This window comes from Pseudophryne corroboree, chromosome 6, assembly GCF_028390025.1.
Source record: "Pseudophryne corroboree isolate aPseCor3 chromosome 6, aPseCor3.hap2, whole genome shotgun sequence".
Taxonomy (NCBI): Eukaryota; Metazoa; Chordata; class Amphibia; order Anura; family Myobatrachidae; genus Pseudophryne; species Pseudophryne corroboree.
Genome location: NC_086449.1, coordinates 808,527,791 through 808,549,038, shown reverse-complemented (window position 1 = coordinate 808,549,038; position 21,248 = coordinate 808,527,791). Strand labels below are relative to the sequence as shown.

Genomic DNA, 21,248 nt, shown 5'->3' with positions numbered 1-21,248 from the left:
CAAGGACAATTCCATCTTGCACCTCTTTTTTCTTTTCTTTTTCTTTGCATCATGTGCTGATTGGGGAGGGTTTTTTTGGAAGGGACATCCTGCGTGACACTGCAGTGCCACTCCTAGATGGGCCCGGTGTTTGTGTCGGCCACTAGGGTCGCTAATCTTACTCACACAGTCAGCTACCTCATTGCGCCTCTTTTTTTCTTTGCGTCATGTGCTGTTTGGGGAGGGTTTTTTGGAAGGGCCATCCTGCGTGACACTGCAGTGCCACTCCTAGATGGGCCCGGTGTTTGTGTCGGCCACTAGGGTCGCTAATCTTACTCACACAGCTACCTCATTGCGCCTCTTTTTTTCTTTGCGTCATGTGCTGTTTGGGGAGGGTTTTTTGGAAGGGACATCCTGCGTGACACTGCAGTGCCACTCCTAGATGGGCCCGGTGTTTGTGTCGGCCACTAGGGTCGCTTATCTTACTCACACAGCGACCTCGGTGCAAATTTTAGGACTAAAAATAATATTGTGAGGTGTGAGGTATTCAGAATAGACTGAAAATGAGTGTAAATTATGGTTTTTGAGGTTAATAATACTTTGGGATCAAAATGACCCCCAAATTCTATGATTTAAGCTGTTTTTTAGTGTTTTTTGAAAAAAACACCCGAATCCAAAACACACCCGAATCCGACAAAAAAAATTCGGTGAGGTTTTGCCAAAACGCGTTCGAACCCAAAACACGGCCGCGGAACCGAACCCAAAACCAAAACACAAAACCCGAAAAATTTCAGGCGCTCATCTCTACTGTAAAGTGCAGCATTTATCATCCAATTATAAAGCAAAGGACCAATTCCAATCTCCAGGAAAACAGAGCAAGAGGAACAATACAAACATTTTTGAAGCGTGAAGATGGCTTCTTAGTTCAGCTCCTTTTGCCAAAATCTCCCATCACCCAATTCACCATAGGATAGGAATACAACACAGTGTTGATTCTCAATGTGTGATGTACTTTTATTAGTGATTGCACTGTCTAGTGCAAGACAACATCCCTGAGGAGGGGGCTGTTTGCACTATGAGCTGCGGTATATGTGGCGTGTGTACAGTATGTGTTACTAGTGAACTTGTGTAACTAATCCAGTGTTTTTTATACTATACTTTGCCCAACACACACACACTTCTTTGGAACATTCGCTTCCTGTAGGAACGACAAGAAGATTGACACTTATTCCAGCCTCATGGGTGGAGAAAACTTCTTAAATCGCTGATTGTTGCATTTGGACAAACCTACGTGGATTCAAAAGCTGCAGCTAAGCACATTACATTTCTGCTTCATTTTTTTTATGTTGTAGTGTGTGTATTTTTGTCTTCACATAATACTACAATGAACTCCTGAAACCCTACCCTATAACCGGTTCCAACGGGAACAGGCGGCAGCTTTCCTGCGGGAGAAGTAGCTAGTGACTGAACAGTGTCCAAGATCCTAAACTTAGTGGGAACAAGGGGGATACTGGCTCTGCCTCCACTATCACAGAGGTCCATGTCATCTCTACTAGCACACGAGCACCAGTGGCCCTCAGTAACTCGGGCCCCTGTGAGCATGGTGCCCATAAATGTGGCAATGAGAATTAGCCCTAAAATATTTCCTGCTCTTCTTGCCTTATGAGACTCTCCACAAACCTGTTAGGACACGGAGGGTCATTCCGACACAGGCGCGTCGCACGGGTACAAAGCGGATCGTTGCTGAGCGATGGATTTAAAGAAGAATCCATTCGCACAGCCGATCGCAAGGCGATTGACAGGAAGAAGGTGTTTATGGGTGTCAACTGACCGTTTTCTGGGAGTGTTTGGAAAATCGCAGGGGTGTCCAAGCGTTTGCAGGGTGGGTGTCTGACGTCAATTCCGGGACCGGACAGGCTGAAGTGATCGCAGCGGCTGAGTAAGTTCAGACCTACTCAGAAACTGCACAAACTATTCTTGTACCGCTCGACTGCACAGTCGTTCGCACACTTGCACAGCAAATATACACTCCCCTGTGGGCGGCTACTATGCGTTCACACAGCTGCAAAAAGTAGCTAGCGAACGATCAACTCGGAATGACCCCAATGGTGCGCTCTGTACCTGTCTCCTTCTGTGTATCAGTCTATGGGTGCATCCCCTAGTGTTAAACCTCTAGTGCCAGGAGTCTCTCGGAGGCGGAGTTATGTGATGTAAGTTCTTGTTCCTCCATCTCAGAGAGAGAGTGAGGAGAGTGTGACACACAGAGACTGAGAGACAGAGTCCCGGTGTACAAGCATGCAGAGCTGAGACTGGGAGCAGATCTCAGCTACAGAGACTAAGGGGGACATTTACTAAGTAGTGATAAGAGTGGAGAAGTGGCCCCATCAACCAATCAGCAGCTCTGTATCATTTTATAGTATGGTCGACACCCATTAGGCCGACACCCATTGGTCGACAGTGGATAGGTCGACACTACGAATAGGTTGACATGGCCATTAGGGCGACATGCACAAGGTCGACATGAGTTTTTCGCAAATTTTTCATACTTTACGATCCACGTGGACTAAGATTGGGAATGGTAACCTGTGCCACGCGCAGCAGTAGCGGAGCAAGGCATCTTGCCCGCAACATGGCGAGCGAAGCGAGCCGTGCAAGGGGATGCAGTGCACCAATTGAGGTTTCCGGTCACTTGACGGAGAAAACAACACTAAAAAAGCATAAAAAAATTCACGGCGACCTATTTTCATGTCGACATAATGGCCACGTCGACCTATTACCAGTGTTGACCTACCCACTGTCGACCAATGGGTGTCGACCTTATTGGTGTCGACCATGAGTCCCATACCCAATTATAAATGTTACTTCACGTTACTGTTTAAGTCACTGATGGGTCTATTTACTAAGCCTTGGGCGGAGATAAATCCGACGGAGATAAAGTCCCAGCCAATCGGCTCCTAACTGTCATTTTTCAAACCCGGCCTGTGACCTGGCAGTTAGGAGCTGATTGGCTGGGACTTTATCTCCGTCGGATTTATCTTCATCCAAGGCTTAGTTAATAGACCCCTAACGGGGATATTCAATTTGGCCCGAAGAGACATTGGGAGTAAAAAACCCCCGATATTTCTTTGGGTGCTGCGTTCGGGCTATTTAATTAGCTCGGCCAGTAACAAGTCCTTTTACACCCGTAAACACACATGTTCAGTGAAACCTGTGTATTTTCGGGTGAAATAGCCCTGTTTTCGGATGAAAACGGGGCTGTTATCGGGCATTTTGCTTCGCTTGCTGGAGGCAGGTGAAGCAAAATCCCCGATAAGCCGCGGCACGCGCCGGCATATCGGGGCCAATTAAATAGCCCCCGGCGGCGATACTTATCACCCACCAGCTTCGGGCCAAATTGAATATCCCTGTAAGTGTGTGGACTGACTTCACTGCACCAGATAGCCCAGTACACTCTGCCAACAAAACCAAGGCGCAAGTGAGTCCCCATTCAATGGCCTTAACTCCACTTCATTCAGATCCACTGAACTGCCTCTATGGACTGGAGTAACCACTACCACCCGGACCTGAACCCGGACCTGATCTTTTCCACCTACCGGCTCTTGCTCCTGTAATTCATTACAGGAAATGACCAAAGAGCATTCCACCACATAACCTGCCCGGAGCTAACATACCATCTAAGGGGTCGATTCAGACCTGATCATTGCTGTGCGTTTTCGTACAGCAGGCGATCTGACACAAACTGCACGTGCATATGCACCGCAATGATCAGGCGTGTCGCAAGGGTACAAAGCGGATCGCCGCTCAGCGATGGGTTTGTGTGACGGATCCGTTCACACGGGCGAACGCAAGGAGATTGACAGGAAGAGGGCGTTCGTGGGTGGCAACTGACCGTTTTTAGGGAGTGTTTGTAAAAACTTAGGCGTGTCCATGTGTTTGCAGGGGGGTTCCTGACGTCAATTCCGGTCCCGGACAAGCTGATGTGATCGCAGCGGCTGAGTAAGTTCTGGGCTGCACAAAATCTGTTTGTACAACTCTGCTACACATGCGATCGCACACTTGCACAGCTAAAATACACTCCCCCCCCCCCCGTAGGCGGCGACTATCCGATCGCAGGGCTGCAAAAAACACTGCCCAGCAATCAGGTCTGAATTAGCCCCTAAGTACCCATCTCGGCTGGACCCTCTGGCCTACTGCTCAGTTACTAATCATGTATGGGTTCTTCCCATCGATCAAATGACTAGCAAACCCGGTGAGACCGTAAACCCTCCTCCTGCCAATCAAGTGCCTGCCTGGCATGGACCTGTTTTCCAACCTAACCTTCATCATCCAGAAGGCACTTGGCTCTCAGGATCTAATTCTGTCTTATACTTATCCAACACACAAATCTTAGATTGCTTCCTGAGGTCACCGTCTTAGACAGATTTGCCTAAACCTGTACTGAGCCCCTCAGCCCTACTGCTGGAGAGTCTCTAGATTCCAGTTATAGACTTCATGATTTAGGCCTGCAACTGAGATTCCAGTTAACAGTAATTGAATGAAAACTAGATAAATAGCTACATTTGTTTGCAGTACTACTTTTCTTTAACAGGCTCGACAGTTCTTATAAAGCAGCTCATACAGGCCTGTTAACTAGAAGGTCTCTGACCCACAATGATCTTCCTCCTGGCCTATCTTCTCATAGTGGCTGTTGTAGTGCTCATGTTCTAGTGTAATGTAATCTGATCTTTTTTTTCCTTCTGCCCCAAGTTCTACCTGGTAACTATTTAAGCAAGGCCTGATAATGCCTGATAGGCCTGATAACCTCCAACCCCATCTCTATACAATAGAAGACAAGGCTATTCCACTGCAGCAGCCAAGGAGTCCAAGTCTAGGTGCAAGCTGCCAGGAGGCAACATCTCATCATCAACCTCTATCAGCGACATTTGAGCAGGAACTCAGGAAAGCAGTTGATGACTTCAGGATTGAGATTACGATACTCAATAATAAAGATGCTCTTGATACCAAAAAAGATGACTTGTGCCGTTCCCAAGAAATCACAGATAGGGAGATGCCAATTGTATATATCGATCTTAAGATGGTGAAGTACAAAACAAGAAGACCACAAGTCTGGGTATTGATGAAATGATATTACACTCAGAAACATCAGAGCCATCTTAACAGCAGTGTAGGCCCCTGGCACAGCAATGCACTGGGGCCCCTACCCATCCTCCAGCAGTAGGGGTGGGGGCTGTTATCAGCGGCAGCTTTGATGTCCCACGGGCGGTAGGGGGGGTTCTATCTTCCGCTCAGCATGTAGGACCTGGAGAAATAATTTCTGCTAATTACTCCTTTACTGCACAGATGGTGGGAGATGGGGCAGGAGGGAATGCACTAAACTGTAGAAGGGGACATTGGGCTGAATGAAAGGGCCCTGGTACATGACTTCCAGGGTAGTAAGGGATGTTTAATACGTAGGGGAGGGGCCGATAGTGGAGTGGGATTAATAGTCATAATTTTCTGGTGAGAGGGCAGCTTGCTTTACTGCAGATATCTCCAGTTCCTGGAAATAGATTTCTTAGCTTTAATGGGATAAAAAAAACTGGAGAGTTTCACCTTTCAGGAGGTACTGGGGACTTGGGGATCAGAGTTCAGGAGACAGAGCAATCCACTGACGTAAATATAAAACTGCATATTAGGCGTGTGGAGCAGGGACCAGCTGCTTGAAGACTGATATCTCTGGTTCTGGGCATGGTAGAGACAAGCTGTCAGTGTTTTCCAAAAGAGGAGAGTCCCAGCTTTTGGAGTATATCCTCAGAAAACTCTGAGTCAGACAGAACCTGAGATATCTGGCTGGGAAGAGCAATTAACAGGCTTGGATGGGGACCACTGCTTTGAAGTCGGATATCTCCGGTTCCCCAGGGCCAATTTTCAAAAATCTGGTACCCCTGAAAAGAGGGGATCCTCAGCTATCAGCCTAGGGCCCTTTTACTCCTGGGGCCCTTGGGCAAGAGCCCATTGAGCCCATACGAAAAGACAGCCCTGAGAAACATCACCAGTCGGTGGAGAGCCAGGCTCTATCTCTTCTTCCTTAATCTGTCTCTTTAAAGAAATTCTTTCAGACCCTTCTGACGCAGAACTCGTTGGTCGTGCTGCACGCCCATCGGAACGATCCTGACAATGACCTGATTCAGGTGAATGCGGCTTTGAACAATATATTGTGCAATCGCGTGATATATCATTCAGTGCGTATAGCATGGCCAATATATTGTTTATCGTTTTGTGTGTACCCGCCTTTAATTACCAATATCCTCTTATTTATTTGCTATTGGTCCCTGGCAAAGGTTTAGGTTGAACTCATTGTGTAAAGTTACATTATCTAAGGCAGTGTTTCCCAACTATGGTCCTCAAGGCACAGTAACAGTCAAGTATAGGATGCAAGAGAAAGAGAATAAATTGCGCTATATATATATATATATATATATATATACATACATATACATAATTATTATATGTTGGTTGAAAACAGCCATTAGCTGAAACAGAAACATCTGTGTAGGAGGTTTAAAACTGAGTCAGGAACAGCCAAACTCTGCTACAAAGGTGAAGCTGTGGAAGATAATTCACGTCACAGGTCATACACCATGGCAAGACTGAGCACAGCAACAAGACACAAGGTAGTTATATTTCATCAGCAAGGACTCTCCAAGGCAAAGATTTCAAAGCATGTGCAAGTTCTTTTGAAGAAGCACAAAGAAATGGCCAACATTGAGGACCATGGACACAGTGGTAGGCCAAAGAAACTTAGGCATCTGATGAAAGACACATCATGCTTACTTCCCTTAGAAATCGGAAGCTGTCCAGCAGTGCCATCAGCTCAGAACTAGCAGAAACCAGTGGGACCCAGGTACACCCATCTACTGTTTGGAGAAGTATGTCCAAAGCTCTGGTCTAGACGTGTTTCGTTGTGGTAAGCGCCCACAAAATCTTAAGAAACATCTGGGCACCTACCACAACGTAACACATTAAGCATCACTACTATTGGACACTCCAGATCCTGGATAACTATCTTCATCTATCTGGACCAGCACTTTGGACATACCAGCTATATATTCACATCCACCTACAGCCATTGCTAGGCTCTTGCTAATTATGGGATACAGATTTCACATCTATTCATCAAACTTATAAAACTGTTCTCCATGCTGGGTATTATTCCGGTCACTATTATCCAAATTTCTTATATTGGGACATTATAGACTTTAATATATCTGGTCTAACCCTTGAGATGTCCATAAATTCATGTTATTGAGTTCATGAAGCCTTAAAATGAAAAGTTTAATCTATGATAATAACTCTTGGTTAATTTTAACAAATAGGCCCTACACACATGCCGATTTTTTTAAAGATATGAACGATCTCGTTCATAAATGAACGAGAACTCGTTCATATCTTTCAGTGTGGAGGCTCCAGCGATGAACGATGCGCAGCCCCGCGCTCCTTCATCGCTGGTCCCCCGTCGGCTGTGCATGCAGGCCAATATGGACGATCTCGTCCATATTTGCCTGCACTTCAATGGAGCCGCGTGACGGGGGGAGTGAAGAAACTTCACTCCCCCCGTCACTGCCCCCCCCGCCGCCGGGTCGCTCGTCGGCCGTATCCGCCGTCGGGCACCTCGGCGGCGGGTCGGCCAGTGTGTAGGGCCCTAAAGTCATATTCCTATATATTTTATATAATTTATATGAAATTATTTTTAATTATTTATTGAAGTTTTTCTTTAAAAATAATTATTTAATGTTGGGTTACCGGTATTTATCTCATGATGACACATTATTAGTGTGGTTCACAGGTAAACACAGTGGGGGGGGGGGGGGGGGGGGGTTTCCAGATGCCTATATATTATGGGTTTATTCCCTTTTTTCCCCTGCATGTTATATTTTACCACTGGAGCTGGAAACCCTATTTTTGAACCAGCAGCTTTATCTAATACCCCTTTTCCACTGAAGTCCCGGGTCCATTCCAAGCCAGTTCAGGCCGGAGACATACCCTTTTCCTCCACGTAGCTGATCCGGGTAACTCCCTGATCGTTGCTGTTAACTCTGCACACGGGTGCAGTGCCTGCGCCGGAATGTGGATCACCCTGTCCCAGGTCGGACTACTCAGGCAACCCATTCCACTCTCCCGGGACCTTCCGGGACCTTCCGGGACCTTCCCGTGTAAAATTCTGCAAGGGACCCGGGAATAGTCCAGGTTTTAGTAATATCCCTCCTTGAGGATAGATGGTTAAATAAAAATAACTGAGGTACTAATTAAGTCTCCAGTGCTCAATTATGGCTATCCTTAAAACCTGGACTGTTGGCGAGCCTTGAGCACCGTTGTTTAGAAACACTGCTCTAAGGTAATACCTCAATCGTAAATGGGAATTTATGTTTGTATTCCAGGCCATGCAGGTTTCCATGGTTGCAGGCAATAGTGGTAGTGAGTGTTGTAATAGCCTCTCACATACGTTCGCCTTTTCTCCAACAACAAATGTGTTTTATTTGTAACTGCCATACATTTACTTGCTTCTGATGAAGATCCACTATGGTTTGAAACGCGTTAAGCAGGACTGCTTACCGGGGTGACTCCAGGCAACGAGCAGACATCAGGAGATCCTGTTCCAGGGGCTGAAATTCCGGACTTCACCTCCTCTTCTCCCACTTTGTTCCAACTGGGAAGGTGACAGAAGCCCTGTTTTGTCTGCTGTTTTTGCTGCAGATGGAGCATTTTACCATGCTGTTGTTTTGTGTTTGTTTGTAAGTGCATTTGTTATTAAAGCTGCACTATTACCTTTTATACCTCTTAAACTCTGGTTCACTGAGGAGTGTCCAGAGATTAGAGGTTTATATCCTGCTAGGTCTGTGTTTGGCTAAGATACAAGAATCAGGAGGTGGATACCAACTGGGAGCAGTTTGCTTATTGGGATGATACAACATATGCCTATTATCCCCTTTATTTTGGAAGGGCAATTTGAAATCACAATTACTTGGTTTCAAAAGGACTACTACATACCTCCCAACTGTCCCAATTTTCACGGGACAGTCCCGTTTTTTTGGGACTGTCCCGCTGTCCCACCCGCGGGCCGTATTGTCCGGCGTTGGGGGGGCGGGGCAGTTGTGAGGCTCCTGCACTCGCTGATCTGCTTTGCAGAGTAGCGGTGAATAGACGCTGTGCGCATGCGCACAGCGTCTTTTCAGGGGAGACAGGAGGAGAGGGGGCATGCCAGTAGTGATGAAAATGGGTGTGTGGTTCGCGATCATGGGCCCTCCCATGAAGCCACACCCTTTCATAGACCACACCCCTTTTCAGAGCATATGTCCCTCTTCCTAGAATTAAAAAGTTGGGAGGTATGCTACTACACTATAGGGGTAATTCCAAGTTGATCGCAGCAGGATTTTTGTTAGCAGTTGGGCAAAACCATGTGCACTGCAGGGGAGGCAGATATAACATGTGCAGAAAGAGTTAGATTTGGGTGTGGTGTGTTCAATCTGCAATCTAAATTGCAGTGTAAAAATAAAGCAGCCAGTATTTACCCTGCACAGAAACAAAATAACCCACCCAAATCTAACTCTCTCTGCACATGTTATATCTGCCTCTCCTGCAGTGCACATGGTTTTGCCCAACTGCTAACAAAAATCCTGCTGCGATCAACTCAGAAAAACCCCCTATATTTGTTCCATTTTGTGTTTCTCTGACCCACAACACTGTGAGAGAGTGTGGAACAAGAGAAACACTTATTTTTCAGATTCGATCCATTGGAGTCTGGAATATACCAAGTTGACCCTGTTTAACAACTTATTGACTCAAGCCAAAACAAAGGGTGAATCCTTTATGTTATCATTTGATTGTCACCACATTGGCTAATTGAATGCATGTTATCTTTGAGCGCTCTATCATTTTGTGCTTTTCTCATTTTTTCTATATTTACTTGCTACTTTAGCAATTGAGATCGGAGCTTTTGGCACGCCTCTATATTCCCCATAGCTAAATAGGACACCCTACTGTAGTCATTCATGATTCAAATGTATGTTTTAGGATTAAATACTTGCATAAAAAAACAAAGAAGTATGTTACTGTAAACTTTAAATATGGATTTATTTATGTTATTGCCGTCTCCATGCACATTCTGGTAATGTACCTACGACACTTGATTGCATTATTTCCTACAGCCTCCGACCAACAACAAATTCTGCTGCGAACTCTTGTAGTTCTGCTGTGACCAGGCCTCTGGCGCCCCCTCCTGTGTGTACTCTTTTCTGCCAGTCATATCATATCAGCACCTGTGCAAAGACTTTTATATGACAAAGGTTAAATGTAGAAGAGGCACCTACAGTATGTGTGATTTTGCCATCCTGTCTGACACTGCAGTGCCACTCCTAGATGGGCCAGGTGTTTGTGCCGCCCACTTGGGTCGCTTAGCTTAGTCATCCAGCCACCTCGGTGCAACCTTTTGGCCTAAAAACAATATTGTGAGGTGTTCAGAATAGACTGGAAATGAATGTTATTGAGGTTAATAATACCGTAGGATCAAAATTACCCCCCAAATTCTGTGATTTAAGCTGTTTTTATGTTTTTTTCCAAAATCATCCAGATCCAAAACACGAGCATGGAACCAGATCCAAAACCAAAACACGAAAAGTGCCGCCGCACATCTCTAGAGGGCTGGGGAAGCCTGTCTCAATGCTTACCTTACAGTTGGGTTCCTCTGCCGCTGTCTGCTTTGTATCCAAGGGGCCTATTCATCATCACTAAAATGGCCCATTACACATGCGGAAAGTGGAAACGCATGTTTTATGTAACGGCTACTTCATTATTAAGTGGTCCAATTGGGCTGCCTAGTATGCAGCAGTTTGCCTGCAAGCAGTGGCGTAACTAGAAATTTTTCTCCCCCAAGCCAAAAAATTATTCGGCGCCCCCCTTCGTGGCTTCGCATAAAGGGGCGTGGCATTGCAGGAAAAGATTACCTATACCCCAGTTTTGCAACCTGCACGCCCAGACGTTGGCCACCACAGGAAAGAAAAATAATCCTGATTCATTTCATGCCCCTTACATTATTTGTCATTTTTCCTCCTTATAGTAATGCCCAGTATACATTATGCCACATACTGCAATGGCCCTTAGACATTATGCCACACACAATAATGCCCCTGACACATTATGCCACACACCGTAATGCCTGTGACACATTATGCCACATACTGCAATGGCCCTTAGACATTATGCCACACACAATAATGCCCCTGACACATTATGCCACACACCGTAATGCCTGTGAGACATTATGCCACATACTGCAATGGCCCTTAGACATTATGCCACACACAATAATGCACATGACACAATATGCACACACCGTAATGCCCTCGACACATTATGCCACACACCGTAATGTCTGTGACACATTATGACAGGAATCGCAATGCCTGTTATACATTATGCTACACACTGCAATGCCCCTGATACATTATAGCACATACAATGACGTTACCAGGGTTTCACAACTGTGCCTGTATGAAAATGATGTTAATATTATGAAAAAAAGGGGGGACAGTAAATGGGATATAAATGTTTAATCTACTAATATAAGTACAGGTTGAGTCTCCCTTATCCAAAATGCTTGGGACCAGAGGTATTTTGGATATGGGATTTTTCCGTATTTTGGAATAATTGCATACCATAGTGAGATATCATGGTGATGGGACCTAAAGCTAAGCACAGAATACATTTATGTTTCATATACACCTTATACACACAGCCTGAAGGTCATTTTAGCCAATATTTTTTAGAACTTTGTGCATTAAACAAAGTGTGTCTACATTCACACAATTCATTTATGTTTCATATACACCTTATACACACAGCCTGAAGGTCATTTAATACAATATTTTTAATAACTTTGTGTATTAAACAAAGTTTGTGTACATTGAGACATCAAAAAACAAAGGTTTCACTATCTCACTCTCACTCAAAAAAGTCCGTATTTCGGAATATTCCGTATTTCGGAATATATGGATATGGGATACTCAACCTGTATTACAAAGCCATAATTTGCATACATGCAAACTAGTGAAGAAAAAGAAATAAGTAAATAGAGTAAAATAGTAATACTACAGGTAAATGCAAACAAAAATAAATATAAATATAAATAATAAATGATATGGTATATAGGGTAGGTCAAATGAAAATTCTGAGTCCAAAGTCTAGTGTAAAATAGAGTGTGGCGTCCCACCTCTTTAATCACACTGATGTGGTTCTGTACTAAGTGGAATGATACAACACAGTTGGAATGGAAGCTCTAATAATGAATTGGAACTTGGGGTTGGAGAGTCCGTTACAGATGTTAAAAGTTCTCCTCTTTTCAGAGGCAGGTTCTGGTCCGGTCGCGGTAACAACACTAAGGGGTACCCCTGACTGGATAGCGGAGGGACAAGGTGACCAGGGGATAAGTTAACTATTTGCTCCGGACTTACCGCTTGTCACCTCTGCCACGGACGGTGGGAGGCGCCTGCATCCACAGACGTCCACCGCCCGCCGGGTCCGAGGGATGCGGTCACGTCTCTGGGGGGAAGGTAGCACTGGCTTCGGGACCCACAAGGGGACTGTCCGCCGTGAACCCCCCCATCTTACGGAGCTGTTACCTTATCTCCTGTGCTTGAATCCCGACGTTCGCTTCCACTGCTTCGCTCGGTCTTCTTTGCGGCTGTTGATCGGTACTCTACTCACTGGTCTTGCACCTCTCGGCCACGTGACTCGATCTTCCTCCGTAATACCTCCTATGTCCGTGGTGTATTTCGTATAGAAGTTGTTATAGAGCACCACTGTGTTGTGTATGGACACTGGTTTTTGAACTGAAAGTATAGTGTTTTCTCCTCCAACGCGTGTCGACCCGTCTGGGTCTTCCTCAGGGAGTCCTTGATTGACATCTTTGTTGAGGGCTATTTATGCCCATACTTGATTACATCATATAAGTGGGTGTGTTCCTTGGTTCTTCCCATGAACCACACGAATAGCTACACAGTAAATTAATGAAAATAACATAAATGATACAAAATATTAAAACAAAAGTGTATAGTAAACACTGAGCAGTGAATGTAAAGAAATAAAGAAATAAAATATGGTTGTGTGAATGAAAAATGATTTTATAACATATTAAAGTGCTATATCACACAAATTGTCCTAAAACTGTAATGCTGGATCGGATTGAATAAATGCATGAATTGATATTAATCTGAGAGACCCTAAAATAATTAGGGGAGTAGGGGGTTTTAGGTCCTAATATTCAGTTATTTATATAAATAGATGATAGATATAAATATGTTAAAATAAATGATTATAAGATTGATCATGTACTAAAGGATGTCAAACAGGATGTTCGTACAATTCCATCCATTAGTCACAATAATCCTCATTTAACAATGTCCTTCTCAAATAAATGGGATACACAGTTTGCAGGGCAGACAGCTCTATTGACCGTCAATTCATCACTATTGACCTCACTTCGTTATCTAAATTGAGACCTTGTGGTCTCAATGTTTTTAGAGTGTATATCCACCTTAATTCCTCTTTATTGATTTTCTTCAAAAAATCTCCTCCTCTCCAGTTGGGTGACACTAGCTTAATTCCCAGAATCCTCATACCCATAGGGTTGCTGTCATGTAGTTCTTTAAAGTGATGTGACAGATTGTGTGTTTCTAATCCCTTTCTTACGTTCCTGACATGTTCTGCCACTCTTGTCTTTAGGGGTCTTGTCGTTCTGCCTACGTACTGTAATTAACAAGGGCATTCAATAAGGTATATTACCCCTTTACTATGGCATGAGATATGTTCCCGTATCTCGAAATCTTCCCCTGTTCTGTTGGAAACAAAGTTAGTAATCCTTTTGGTGCTCACTTTGTGTGTTCTACAGTAACTACAAGTGCCGCAATAGAAAAATCCTTTATTAAGTCTCTGTCCTGTCATGGTGGTCTGTGTTGTCTCTACCTTTCTAAGGTGACTATGTGACAATCTAGATCTTAAGTCTGGCGCTCTTCTATAGACCACTTTCGGTCTCGATGGGAGTTTGTCAGCTAGTACCTCATCCTCTAGAAGGATGTGCCAGTGTCTGTATAGAATCTTTTCCAGCTGTTTATTGTTGGTATTATATTGTGCAATAAAGACCTTCTTAAACTCTTCACTTGATGTTTCTCTATTCTTATAGATTAGGAGAGTGTCTCTGTCTATCTTCGTTGCTTTTTCAAAATCTTTATCCAGTGTGTCTTCCTTATAGCCCTTTTCTAGAAATTGACATTTCATTTCTCCTGCTTGTATTTTGGAATCTTCTAATTTGGTACAATTTCTCCTGATCCGTTTGAACTGACCTGATGGGATGCTCTTTAACCAGTTGGGGTGGTGTCCACTGCTGTTTAGAATATAACTATTCACATCCACACTCTTTTGAAAAGTTTTTGTGTGTATGATTGAAATTTCTATAAAGACCGTTATGTCCAAAAAATTCACTGTGGATTGACTGTACTCTGTGGTGAAGACCAAATTGTTATTATTTGAATTGATGTATGACAAAAACTCTAATAGTTTCTCTTCTGTACCCCGCCAAATGAAAATCACATCATCTATGTACCTTCGCCATAGGACCAGGTTTGCTCCAAAGTCGTGCCCACACCAGATGTTGGTGTCCTCCCAATGACTCATAAATAAGTTGGCATAACTTGGAGCAAACCTGGTCCCCATGGCTGTACCTTTAATCTGTCTGTAATGGGTGCCGTTAAACCAGAAATAGTTGTGTTGTAAGATGAATTTTATGCATTCCAGAATGAAGGCCGTTTGTCTTGAATCTATGGTGTGATCTAATGAGAGAAAATGTTGCACTGCAGCTACACCTTGCTCCTGATCGATGATTGTGTACAGTGATGTAACGTCACTTGTACAGATCCAAAAATCATCTGACCAAGTGACGCTACTCAGTGTTCTGATGATATCCGTGGTGTCTTTTATATACGATTTCTGTACTTTGACGTATGTCTGTAGATATGAGTCAATATACTGGGATAAGTTGGATGTGAGAGAGCCTATTCCTGATACTATTGGACGACCTGGTGGATTGAATTTGTCTTTATGTACTTTTGGCAAGTAGTAGAATACCGGGAGTATGGGATTGTCGATACCTAGAAAGTCGTGCTCTTTCTTGTTCAGGATACCTGAGTCTAGTCTTTCTTTTAACAGTTTGTCTAAGCATTTTTTGTAATTATTGGTAGGATCTTGTACAAGGGTTTCATATGTGTCCTTGTCGCTCAGAATTCTAAGTGATTCAGTTATGTAGTCTTTCTTATCTATCAGTACTACCCCCCCCTCCCCCCTTTGTCTGCAGGTTTTATCACTAGTTCTCTGTTGTCACTGAGATCCTTTAGTGCATTTTTTTCTATTGTTGTCAAATTCATTGTCCTTGGTTTGGTTTCCATTTTGTCTATATCCCGTGTTACCAACTGTTCGAAAGTACTGATGAAAGAGCCTCTCATGTGTTGTGGGTAAAATGTAGATTTAGGTTTTAAATCGGAGTGTTTGTATGTTCTATCTACATCCTTTGGTTCTGTAAATGTTATCGGTCCTTTACTGTAATATTTTGCAAGGGTCAGTTTCCTTGTAAATTTGTGTAAATCCAAATATGTCTCAAATTTGTTCAGCTGCTTTGTCGGTGCAAATTTCAAACCTTTATTTAACAATGAAATGTGTTCCTTTTTCAATGTGAGCGTGCTTAGGTTGAAGATCCCTTTGGTTTCTATTTCTGGTTGTTGTTTCTCTTGTGCCTTCCTGTTTCTCCCACCTCTACATCCTCGTCTAGATCCTCCAACTTTCTTTTGTTTGGTGTTGCTTGTTTCTGTTCGCAGGACCGGAGGCCTGCACTCTTTCCTAAAAAATGGTCTACACATGCTTCTTGTGTTATCTGTTCAATGGCTTGCGTGTCCTTCTCCTCAGTGGTGGAGATATCTTCTAGATGTGCTGAAATTTGGAAACCTTTTTCTAAAGATAACCTAGCTAATTTTTCGTAGTCAAGTCCTTCCTCAATACTGTATGTAGAAAAGTCAGTGTCTAAAGTACTATCTAGGGTGGAATGGTCTAAAGTGTCCTCTCTACTCCCAGAATTTGCTGTGTTTTTTGTAACTCCTACATTTTTAGAGTGTAATCTCGTCATGTATTGTTGATAGGTAAGATTTAACCTTTTATACACAGGTGTTGTTTTAGACTTCTTTCCTAATTTTTGTGATTTTACCTCGGTTGGTGTTCTCAGTAACGTGGATGTTTGTTTCTGTTTGACTATACGTTTCTTGTCTGGCTTCTTTTTTCCTATTTTGTCCCTAAAATCTTAGATTTTTTGGTTGCTATAATTTCTTCCTCTGTTCGTCTCAATCTACTTTTAGAAATTGCTTCTAGTTCTTGAAATTCTTTATCTTGTTTGTGTTCTTCCAAAGCTCCCTGTAGTGACTCTATTTCTATTTCTAAATCTTTAAGTTCCTTCTCATATCTGCTAACAATTAATTGGATCAATTGCATAGAGCAGTCTTGCAGTATGTTATTCCATTTATTCATAAAATGGGGGTCATCTTTGCTATGTGTCGGAACTTTCTTAATTCTAAGACCTTTTGGTATTAATTGATGTCATAGATACCAATTTAATGTTTTATTGTCCCACCATAGTTTTGATTCTCTAGTCGCTAGTCTCTCTAGTTTTAGGAATAGGTCACAGAATTTATTTACACTGTCATGTGTTGCGGTTGTATGTTCTAAATTGGTGAAGATTTTGTCTGCCCTAGTGGCTCTATCTTTTCTCAAGTCTAAAATACCCATATAAGGAGCTGCTGGCTAACAGGGTTTACGGAATCTAGTAAAATACAAATGTAACCAGCGCTCTACTTATCTAGATATTAGGAGGGTGGCAGCAATACGTGATTGGGGCTAAACCCAAAGCCTCCAGAAAATTAATAAATTACGTTACCAGGGTTTCACAACTGCGCCTGTATGAAAATTATGTTAATATTATGAAAAAAAGGGGGGGGGGGGGGGGAGACAGTAAATGGGATATAAATGTTTAATCTACTAATATAAGTATTACAAAGCCATAATTTGCATACATGCAAACTAGTGAAGAAAAAGAAATAAGTAAATAGAGTAAAACTACAGGTAAATGCAAACAAAAATAAATATAAATAATAAATGATATGGTATAGGGTAGGTCAAATGAAAATTCAGAGTCCAAAGTCTAGTGTAAATAGAGTGTGGCGTCCCACCTCTTTAATCACACTGATGTGGTTCTGTACTAAGTGGAATGATACAACACAGTGGGAATGGAAGCTCTAATAATGAATTGGAACTTGGGGTTGGAGAGTCCGTTACAGATGTTAAAAGTTCTCCTCTTTTCAGAGGCAGGTTCTGGTCCGGTCGCGGTAACAACACTAAGGGGTACCCCTGACTGGATAGCGGAGGGACAAGGTGACCAGGGGATAAGTTAACTATTTGCTCCGGACTTACCGCTTGTCACCTCTGCCACGGACGGCGGGAGGCGCCTGCATCCACAGACGTCCACCGCCCGCCGGGTCCGAGGGATGCGGTCACGTCTCTGGGGGGAAGGTAGCACTGGCTTCGGGACCCACAAGGGGACTGTCCGCCGTGAACCCCCCCTCTTATGGAGCTGTTACCTAATCTCCTGTTCCATCTTTGTTGAGGGCTATTTATGCCCATACTTGATTACATCATATAAGTGGGTGTGTTCCTTGGTTCTTCCCATGAACTGGAGAGGAGGAGATTTTTTGAAGAAAATCAATAAAGAGGAATTAAGGTGGATATACACTCTAAAAACACTGAGACCACAAGGTCTCAATTTAGATAACGAAGTGAGGTCAATAGTGATGAATTGACGGTCAATAGAGCTGTCTGCCCTGCAAACTGTGTATCCCATTTATTTGAGAAGGACATTGCTAAAATGAGGATTATTGTGACTAATGGATGGAATTGTACGAACATCCTGTTTGACATCCTTTAGTACATGATCAATCTTATGTAACCCTAGTTTGGAGTATTGATAGGAACGGATTACAATAGTCGTGCCTCCACCCAAGCTTTATCACAATGTATATAGGCTTGCTTGGGTAAGCCCAATGAATACCTATATGGGATAAGGATTCAATTTTATACTATTTATCCTCTTTTACCTGTGTTGTCTTCTAGTCTTCAAGTCTCCTCTCATCAACTACCAGGATCAGGATGTGTGGTAAGTATGTAAATTTTAATATTATAACTTTAATCAACATCATTTGTTACATTCACAATGACTTTGAATATTACTGTATTTATAGTCAGCCAACTAAATAATTCATATATTACACCTTATATAATAGACATTTAAACCTAAGAGTGATCCGGGTACTCTAACATCAATAATGAGCTCGTTGGGGCCCTTAACTTTGATGATTGTGGCTATCGTGGTGAAATTAATTAATATCACCGACCTTTCCTGAAAGTTCTGCAGTAATCGTCTATTCTTCTTTTTATTTCTCTGCGGTATTACTACCGCCTCTCAATTCCACTACAATTACAATCCACATATGGTTTTAGTATAGCTATGACGAATACTAAGGTCACAATCTTCCGCTTGTCCCCTTAGTTATGGTTATCTTAAATGAAAGATTAAAGAGTGCATATCCAAATAATACTCCCGGGTTATAATAAGTCTCAATTGAGTGGTAGAGTAGTCTATCGTTAGTCCATCGTTATTCTTGTTAGTGATAACTCAGGCTGTTAAAGCAATCCTCTCTCTTGGTTCTCCTTAGTTATTCCTGAATTAGTGATACCATACTTGTTTCATTAAGTTAGTTGGCTCACGTTTAGCTACCTCAGTCCCGACTCAACACTGCACTCGGTTTCTCTTATGCTTTAATCATAAATAAAACATTATAGTCTATCAAGCCTTTTTTACAGCTGTTTCTGTATGTTAAATTGTATCTTATACAGATTTCCCACTAGAGGGAGCCGGCGATCCTTCCATATACAGCTAGGTTGTATAATTTAATGGGAGGAAATGCTATTGGAGTGAGGTGTGACTGATGGGTGTATGTTACAATCCCACCTCATCTAGTGCGTAGTCACTCCCCCGACTCCTCCTCTTGTGTTATGCGGCTTTTCCTGGTCCGTCCTTCAGCCTCTGTCTCGGAGCTCTGTCCCGCTCACCTATGACGCACTCTGCTACTTGCAGCGGTCACACGGGGCTCCGCATCGCTGGCCGGGCATTCGGGTGAGAGTGATTACTCTCCGGCATAAAGTACTGTCTCTGCAATCAGGCGCCTTGTACTGCCTCAGTACTCCTCGGTCTTCCCCTTCTCGCAGCCGCGGCTAGTCTCCCTGCGTGTCCCGGTTTCCTCCGGAGCTACCGCTCTGTCTCCTCTCTCCTCCGTAGTTGAAGTCCGTTGGTCCTCTGACCCTTCCAACGGCTGTCGGCTTCCTCTCCGCTTTGTGCCCGCGGTATCTCCCTCTTCTGCACGAGGGGTTTCTAGCATGTTCTCCCCCCGCGAGTCTCATCTTAAAAGCATTTTCTCAGTCCTTGCTACAATTAAATAGTAGTCCTATATATTTATATTATATACACGTCCGTTTTCACAGTTCAAGCTACATGTACCTATTAGTCCTATATATAGATATCATATACACATCTATTTATTAAATTTTTATACATATTTTATTATTAGTTAACCAGTGGGTTACACTTATAATTATTTATTTTAACATATTTATATCTATCATCTATTTATATAAATAACTGAATATTAGGACCTAAAACCCCCCACTCCCCTAATTATTTTAGCGTCTCTCAGATTAATATCAATTCATGCATTTATTCAATCCGATCAGCATTACAGTTTTAGGACAATTTGTGTGATATAGCACTTTAATATGTTATAAAATCATTTTTCATTCACACAACCATATTTTATTTCTTTATTTCTTTACATTCACTGCTCAGTGTTTACTATACACTTTTGTTTTAATATTTTGTATCATTTATGTTATTTTCATTAATTTACTGTGTAGCTATTCGTGTGGTTCATGGGAAGAACCAAGGAACACACCCGCTTATATGATGTAATCAAGTATGGGCATAAATAGCCCTCAACAAAGATGTCAATCAAGGACTCCCTGAGGAAGACCCAGACGGGTCGACACGCGTTGGAGGAAAAAACACTATACTTTCAGTTCAAAAACCAGTGCCCATACACAACACAGTGGTGCTCTATAACAACTTCTATACGAAATACACCACGGACATAGGAGGTATTACGGAGGAAGATCGAGTCACGTGGCCGAGAGGTGCAAGACCAGTGAGCAGAGTACCGATCAACAGCCGCAAAGAAGACCGAGCGAAGCAGTGGAAGCGAACGTCGGGATTCAAGCACAGGAGATAAGGTAACAGCTCCGTAAGAGGGGGGGTTCACGGCGGACAGTCCCCTTGTGGGTCCCGAAGCCAGTGCTACCTTCCCCCCAGAGACGTGACCGCATCCCTCGGACCCGGCGGGCGGTGGACGTCTGTGGATGCAGGCGCTTCCCGCCGTCCGTGGCAGAGGTGACAAGCGGTAAGTCCGGAGCAAATAGTTAACTTATCCCCTGGTCACCTTGTCCCTCCGCTATCCAGTCAGGGGTACCCCTTAGTGTTGTTACCGCGACCGGACCAGAACCTGCCTCTGAAAAGAGGAGAACTTTTAACATCTGTAACGGGCTCCCCAACCCCAAGTTCCAATTCATTATTAGAGCTTCCATTCCAACTGTGTTGTATCATTCCACTTAGTACAGAACCACATCAGTGTGATTAAAGAGGTGGGACGCCACACTCTATTTACACTAGACTTTGGACTCAGAATTTTCATTTGACCTACCCTATATACCATATCATTTATTATTTATATTTATATTTATTTTTGTTTGCATTTACCTGTAGTATTACTATTTTACTCTATTTACTTATTTCTTTTTCTTCACTAGTTTGCATGTATGCAAATTATGGCTTTGTAATACTTATATTAGTAGATTAAACATTTATATCCCATTTACTGTCCCCCCCCCCCCCCTTTTTTCATAATATTAACATCATTTTCAAACAGGCGCAGTTGTGAAACCCTGGTAACGTCATTTATTAATTTTCTGGAGGCTTTGGGTTTAGCCCCAATCACGTATTGCTGCCACCCTCCTAATATCTAGATAAGTAGAGCGCTGGTTAC

At 43.1% G+C, this 21,248-nt stretch overlaps 1 long non-coding RNA gene across 1 annotated transcript in view; it reads left to right on the top strand.

The window, feature by feature from the left end:
* LOC134935767 (uncharacterized) overlaps nt 1–20,907 on the top strand; it is a 38,344-nt gene extending 17,437 nt beyond the window's left edge. Inside the window, exons 2-3 of the long non-coding RNA XR_010180397.1 lie at nt 18,211–18,253; nt 20,068–20,907. This is a non-coding gene — a long non-coding RNA (uncharacterized LOC134935767). The remainder of the gene's footprint in view (nt 1–18,210; nt 18,254–20,067) is intronic.
* The last annotated feature ends 341 nt before the right edge of the window (nt 20,908–21,248 follow it).